Genomic DNA, 7,917 nt, shown 5'->3' with positions numbered 1-7,917 from the left:
TGAGGCAGAGCTCAGGGATCAGAAGGAAGGGATGTAGAGGTCAGAGATCAGTAGTAAGTGATACAGAGGTCAGGGATAAGTAGTACATGACACAGAGTTTAAAGATCAGCAGGAAGTGACACAGAGGTCAGGGATCAGTAGTTAATGGCGCAGGATTCACAGATCAATAGTAAGTGATGCAGAGGTCAGAGATCAGTAGGCAGGGCAGCCATCAGAAATTGTGGGGCCCCTTAGACAGCTTTAGGCCTGGGCCCCCCCCTAGGCCTGACCGCCAACATTCCCCAGGGCCTGCCCACTGGCCATCCCACCGAATCTGCCCACTAGCCATCCCATCAAGTACTTCCGTGCACACACCTTTTATTTTAACAGTTACAACATCATATATGAAAATGAACAGTGTATTATAAGTCATCAGTGCTTTCATGTTTATATTTTGCCCAAAAGAGACATCCCAAACCAGCAGCTGTACACTTGCAGCCCCCCTTACACTTGTGAGCTCGAAGCCCCACTTCACATATGTTCTCTCTCAACCCCCACACACTTGTATGTTCTCAGCCCCCTAACACCTGTATGCTCTCAGCCCCCCTCTCACCTGTACGCTCTCAGCCCCCCCACACACCTGTACGCTCTCAGCCCCAACACCTGTATGCTCTCAGCCCCCCTCACACCTGTATGCTCTCAGCCCCCCTCACACCTGTACGCTCTCAGCCCCAACACCTGTACGCTCTCAGCCCCCCTCACACCTGTACGCTCTCAGCCCCCCTCACACCTGTACGCTCTCAGCCCCCTCACACCTGTACGCTCTCAGCCCCCCTCACACCTGTACGCTCTCAGCCCCCCTCACACCTGTACGCTCGCAGCCCCCCTCACACCTGTACGCTCGCAGCCCCCCCACCTGTACGCTCTCAGCCCCCCTCACACCTGTACGCTCTCAGCCCCCCTCACACCTGTACGCTCTCAGCCCCCTCACACCTGTACGCTCTCAGCCCCCCTCACACCTGTATGCTCTCAGCCCCCCTCACACCTGTACGCTCTCAGCCCCCCTAACACCTGTACGCTCTCAGCCCCAACACCTGTACGCTCTCAGCCCCCCTTACACCTGTACGCTCTCAGCCCCCCTCACACCTGTACGCTCTCAGCCCCATCACACCTGTAAGCTTGCAGCCCCCCTCACACCTGTACGCTCTCAGCCCCCCCCACCTGTATGCTCTCAGCCCCCCTCACACCTGTATGCTCTCAGCCCCCCTCACACCTGTACGCTCTCAGCCCCCCTCACACCTGTATGCTCGCAGCCCCCCTCACACCTGTACACTCGCAGCCCCCCCACCTGTAAGCTCTCAGCCCCCCCACCTGTATGCTCTCAGCCCCCCCACCTGTATGCTCTCAGCCCCCCTTACACCTGTATGCTCTCACCCCCCTCACACCTCTACGCTCTCAGCCCCCCTAACACCTGTACGCTCTCAGCCCCCCTCACACCTGTATGCTCTCAGCCCCCCTCACACCTGTACGCTCGCAGCCCCCCTCACACCTGTACGCTCGCAGCCCCCCTCACACCTGTATGCTCGCAGCCCCCCACCTGTACGCTCTCAGCCCCCCCACCTGTACGCTCTCAGCCCCCCCCACCTGTATGCTCTCAGCCCCCCCACCTGTATGCTCTCAGCCCCCCTTACACCTGTATGCTCTCACCCCCCTCACACCTCTACGCTCTCAGCCCCCCTAACACCTGTACGCTCTCAGCCCCCCTCACACCTGTACGCTCTCAGCCCCCCTCACACCTGTACGCTCGCAGCCCCCCTCACACCTGTACGCTCGCAGCCCCCCTCACACCTGTATGCTCGCAGCCCCCCACCTGTACGCTCTCAGCCCCCCCACCTGTACGCTCTCAGCCCCCCCACCTGTATGCTCTCCGCCCCCTCACACCTGTATGCTCTCAGTCCCCCTCACACCTGTACGCTCTCAGCCCCCCTAACACCTGTACGCTCTCAGCCCCCCTCACACCTGTACGCTCTCAGCCCCCCTCACACCTGTATGCTCTCAGCCCCCCACACACCTGTTCGCTCTTAGCCCCCCTCACACCTGTACGCTCTCAGCCCCAACACCTGTACGCTCTCAGCCCCCCTCACACCTGTACGCTCTCAGCCCCCCTCACACCTGTATGCTCTCAGCCCCCCACACACCTGTACGCTCTCAGCCCCCCTCACACCTGTACGCTCTCAGCCCCCCTCACACCTGTACACTCTCAGCCCCCCTCACACCTGTACGCTCTCAGCCCCCCTCACACCTGTACGCTCTCAGCCCCCCACACACCTGTACGCTCTCAGCCCCCCTCACACCTGTATGCTCTCAGCCCCCTCACACACACACACACACATGTACACAGGCAAACACACACATGTACACAGGCACACACACCCACGTACACATGCATTGGCACACACACATATGTACCCAGATACACACATGCACACACACATGTACACAGACACACATGTACACCACCCCACCCCCTGTTCCTCTTCAGTTGTACATTGGTCCTTACTTGGAAGGTGCTGTTCCTGGTCCCAGCTCTTGTGCAAAACACACGATGAGTGCACTTGCTGGAATTTACCAGAGGTGGCAGCAAAGAGCCCGATGTCAGTGACACAGCAGCAGCTGCTGATTCGCACACATTCTGAAAGCCAGTGCAGCCACGGAGCTCTCATGCATCTCTCCCTGCCTTCTCTCATCCCCGCCAGACAGCCGGGCCCTTCTAGACTCTCGGGCCCCTTACAAGTGTGTGGGCTGTACCAATCCCCCCCCCCCCCCCCTTGATGGCGGCCCTGTCAGTAGGAGTTGACCCAGAGTTCAGAGATCAGTAGGAGGTGATGCAGAGTTCAGGGATCAGTAGGACATAACGTAGTGTGCAGAGATCAGTATAAAGTGACGCAGAGGTGGGGGATCAGTATAAAGTGACGCAGAGGTGGGGGATCAGTATAAAGTGACGCAGAGGTGGGGGATCAGTATAAAGTGACGCAGAGATGAGGGATCAGTATAAAGTGACTCAGAGGTGGGGGATCAGTAGGAAATGACGCAGAGGTCAGGGATCAGCACCAACCTTTTTGCATGCCCGTGGGGGGGGGGGGGGGGTTGGGGGGAGACCTAAGCAATTTTTCACGGGTGATGGCTGGTGTTGGCGCTTCAATCATCATGGCACCATGGTTGATATGGTGTCAGGGTGATTAAAGTGCATTATTTCTATTGTTACATTCTAATATATAATGAAGTGGTTCAACTCACCATACTGCAGAATCAGTGGGAGCCCTGGGCGTGTCACTTACCACATCTCCTACCACCATTTGCAGATTGCCACATCTCCTGCCACCATTTGCTGATTGTCACTTGCCACGTCTCCTACCACCATTTGCAGATTGTCACTTGCCATGTCACCTGCCACCATTTGCAGATTGTCACTTGCCATGTCTCCTGGCTCAATTTTCAGATTGCCACATCTCCTGCCACCATTTGCAGATTGTCATTTGCCACCTGATGGGAATTGTAACTTGCCATGCCAACCAGTGCTACCAAATGTGCATTGACGCTGCATTGGTGGCAGGCTGACAGCACTGGTCCATTTAGTGATAGCAGGAGTGCGGTGATGCAGGGCGGGCAGTGAGAGATTATGTCATCTCGCTGCTCCCCGCTGCACCTCTGACATTGAAGCAAGGGGGTCTGGCTGCAAAGTGGAGCTCCACGATGACAGCAAGCACGTGACCTCCACTCCACCGTGCTGTGAGGGTGGAAGAGCGCTCATGTGTGATGGGCAGTGAGAGATGATGTCATCTCTCTGCTGCTCGCCGCACCTTGCTTCCAAATTGAAGAGGCCCGGCTTTGAATAGCGCTGATGTGGAGCAGGTAGAGAGAGATGTCATCTCTGCTCGTCTGCCCGCTCGATTCTCTCTTCTCCTCCAGCATCTCTCATGCAGCCAGCCTGCAACCCGCTGGTTAGGCAGGGACCCTGCAGCAAGAGACTCGGGCTATGGACCCCAGATCCGGGGCTATAGCCCCAATAGCCACCCCCTAGCAACGCCCCTGGGGATCAGTATAAAGTGACGCAGAGGTCAGGGATCAGTATAAAGTGACACAGAGGTGAGGGATCAGTATAAAGTGAAGCAGAGGTCAGGGATCAGTATAAAGTGATGCAGAGGTGAGGGATCAGTATACAGTGACACAGAGGTGAGGGATCAGTAGGAAGTGACGCAGAGGTGAGGGATCAGTATAAAGTGACGCAGAGGTCAGGGATCAGTATAAAGTGACGCAGAGGTGAGGGATCAGTAGGAAGTGACGCAGAGGTGAGGGATCAGTATAAAGCGACGCAGAGGTCAGGGATCAGTATAAAGTGACGCAGAGGTGAGGGATCAGTATAAAGTGACGCAGAGGTCAGGGATCAGTATAAAGTGACGCAGAGGTGGGGGATCAGTAGGAAGTGACGCAGAGGTGAGGGATCAGTATAAAGTGACACAGAGGTGGGGGATCAGTAGGAAGTGACACAGAGCCCAGGGATCAGTAAGAAGTGACGCAGAGGTCAGGGATGAGAAAGACATGACACAGAGGTCAGGGATCAGTAGGAAGTGATGCACAGCCCAGGCATCAGTAGGAAGTGACACAAAGGTCAGGGATCAGTAGGCAGTGACGCAAAGCCCAGGGATCAGTAGGAAGTGACGCAAAGCCCAGGGATCAGTAGGAAGTGACGCAGAGCCCAGGGATCAGTAGGAAGTGACGCAAAGCCCAGGGATCAGTAGGAAGTGACACAGAGCCCAGGGATCAGTAGGAAGTGACGCAAAGCCCAGGAATCAGTAGGAAGTGACGCAGAGCCCAGGGATCAGTAGGAAGTGACGCAGAGCTCAGGCATCAATAGGAAGTGACTCAGAGATCAGTAGAACATGACGCAGAGGTCGGGGATCAGTGGGAAGTGAAGCAGAGGTCAGGGATCAGTAGGAAGTGACATAAAGCCCAGGGATCAGTAGGAAGTGACGCAAAGCGCAGGGATCAGTAGGAAGTGATGCAGAATTCAGAGGTTAGTGAGAAGTGACGCAGAGCCCAGGCATCGGTAGGACATGATGCAGAGGTCATGAATCATTAGGACATGATGCAGAGATCAGTAGGATATGACGCAGAGGTCAGGGATCAGTAGTAAGTGATGCAGAGCTAGAGCTGCAACAAAGATTCATGTAATGGCGTAGCGCTTGTTATGTGGAGGAGATCTGGTGCCACAGGGAGTAGCAGGGGGAGAGGATCTGATGAAACATTCCTTCCTGTGGAGATGACAGCTGTCAGACAGCTTCGGTAGTACCCGCTGCTTACATTTATGGAGTGCGACTCCACCTCCAGCAGGCGGGGGTTAACTATTATGTGTGGCCTGCTTCCTTTCCCAGACAAGAAAGTCATGAAGCCTTCATCTCCCTATGTTGTGCAATGTGTGAGGGCACAGTGGACACACATTGCACCCATGGAGAATATGTCATTGGTCCTGCTCATAGGAGGGAGGTATGACAACCCTACCCAGAGAGTTGCAAGAGTTAATTCTCTTCATGCAACACTGTACCCAAAATAAATTTTAGATCATTTGAGAGCAAGCCTTCTTCTGGTGGTGTTTAATAGGGTCAACAAATGAACCTACACTCAGACCCCCTCCTGCCCTGAATCTGCAACTGCTTGTGTCCTGGAACCCATGAACTTTCCTTTGTTAGTTTGTTGTTCCTCCATTGTAAGAGGAAGGGGTGAGCTCCCCAGTGTAAACAGTATACCGTTTATATTTTGTGATTGGCCAGCACAGTAATCACATGGTACAGAGCTGCTCAGATCAGTTCTGTACACTGTGTCTGTGAACCTATCTGTCCGATAGCAGTTTGGTTCTGGGCCATTAATGGACACATTGGCCGTCCACTATAAACAGCACTTTAGAAATAGATGTCCACCTCCTGATAAGGAGGTGGGTTAATACAGAACTATAATGCCGCGTACACACAAGCAGACTTTCCGGCAGAGAAGGTCCGACGGAATCATTCCGTCGGACATTCTGATCATGTGTGGGCTTCATCTGACTTTTTCTTTCGAAAATTCTGATGGACCTAGAAATAGAACAAGTTTCAAATCTTTCCAAAGGACTCAATCCCTATCGAGAAAACCGTTCGTCTGTATGCTAGTCTGACGGACCAAAAACGACGCAAGGGCAGCTAATGGCTACTGGCTATTGAACTTCTTTTTTCTAGTCCCGTCGTACGTCATCGCGTTCTAAACGATCGGACTTTGGTGTGATCGTGTGTAGGCAAGTCCGTTTCAGCGGAACTCTGTCGGAAAGACCATAAGAGTCTACTCTGACGGAAAGTCCGCTCGTGTGTACGCGGCATTAATGGAAGCCTTTGTGATTGATTGTGATTGATTTTCACTTTCCATCACAGCCTGGAGCCTAAAGAGGTACAAAGTCAACCAATAGTCAGATCCATAACTATGTTTATGACAACCTTCTTCTGTCGTGCCACTTAACCGCTCCCTTCATAAGAATGTTAACCATAAAAAAACAAGCACAGAGCTTCCTGGAGACACAATAAGGATATTTCCACAGAAGATTATGTTGCCATTCCACCTGCATTGAGTGCTGAAGTGAGTTTTGCACCCTCAACTTAAGAATTAAAAGGCTTTGCAACACAGTGGACGTGGACCTGTTGGAACTCTTCATGGTTTCATCCATGGTTTCTTCTGTTGAGCAACTTAACCATTCCCTCCAGAAGAGAGCTTAACACTGACACAGTACTACTACTAGGTCTTTGGCTATTGAGGGTTACGTTGGACTTTCCACCTGCCCCAAGTGAATTTTGGACCCTCAACTTAAAGGCTTTGCAACAGGGTGGAGCTTTTCTGTAACGTGGAGATGACACAGAGAGGAATGAACGTCTTCTGTTCTTACTGTCTTCACGCTCCTGTGCCGGCCATCAAGAAGTGCCTACAGTGTGAAGCCACTTTGTGCCAAAACCATATCAGAGTGCACAGCAAATCTTCAGACCACACCTTGACCCACGTCCGTGCTTCACCAACCCTCAGGAGATGTCCACAACACAATTCAGACTTTTCCTCGTACTGCCGTAAGTGCAAAACTGCTATATGTTTTAAATGTGAATTGAACTTTAGCCATGCATTTCACGGTGTGGTAAACCTCAGAAATGCCCACGAGGCCAAGAAGAAGAGATTAAATGATATTCTCGTAGAGTTGACGACCAAAAGGGAACAAATCCCCGATCAGATCCAGCAGCTGGAAATGGCAAGAGATCAGCTGACCCAGAAGATCGGAGACATCATCTCCCTGGTCAATGATGATGACCCCGTGGCCGTCTTACAGGAAGAAGAGTCAGAGAGGAGTGATTTTTGTGACATTCAGGACAGTGAGAGGAAGATTAGAGAAATAAAAGGACAACCCAGACAGGTAGTGAGAAAAAGCCACGACCTTATAATGCTGTTTTTTAGTTTAGTTTTTTTAGTTGTGATGCTTTATGCTCCATTTTAAATCAAGTATTTGAGTATAAAGGATTGTCAATTGAAGGGAAATTCCACTTTTAACAAAAACAAAAAAAAATTATTGACGGAATGCCTCAGATATGTCATTTCCTGCTTGTGTGATTGGCTCATTGACTTTCCCAGACCTCTGCACTAAGATACAAGTAACATTTTGGGCATGCCATGCAATAGGAGTTTAATTTTTAGTTAGATACTCCCTAAGGGTTATCTCCTTCTACAGGGATTCAGAAACTGTTCTTTCCTCATTAGAACACTGAAAGTGCACCGGGTGGTTATAATTAACCAGGCCCTCCCATTCAGAATCTGTCTGGTAAGGACATGGTGACGCAAACAGTTATTTCTTCAAAAAGACTAGGAATCTGCTACATT

The sequence above is a fragment of the Aquarana catesbeiana genome, linkage group LG13, assembly GCF_042186555.1.
Source record: "Aquarana catesbeiana isolate 2022-GZ linkage group LG13, ASM4218655v1, whole genome shotgun sequence".
Taxonomy (NCBI): domain Eukaryota; kingdom Metazoa; phylum Chordata; class Amphibia; order Anura; family Ranidae; genus Aquarana; species Aquarana catesbeiana.
The sequence above is the reverse complement of the archived record's forward strand: the minus strand, read 5'-3'. Positions refer to the sequence as shown.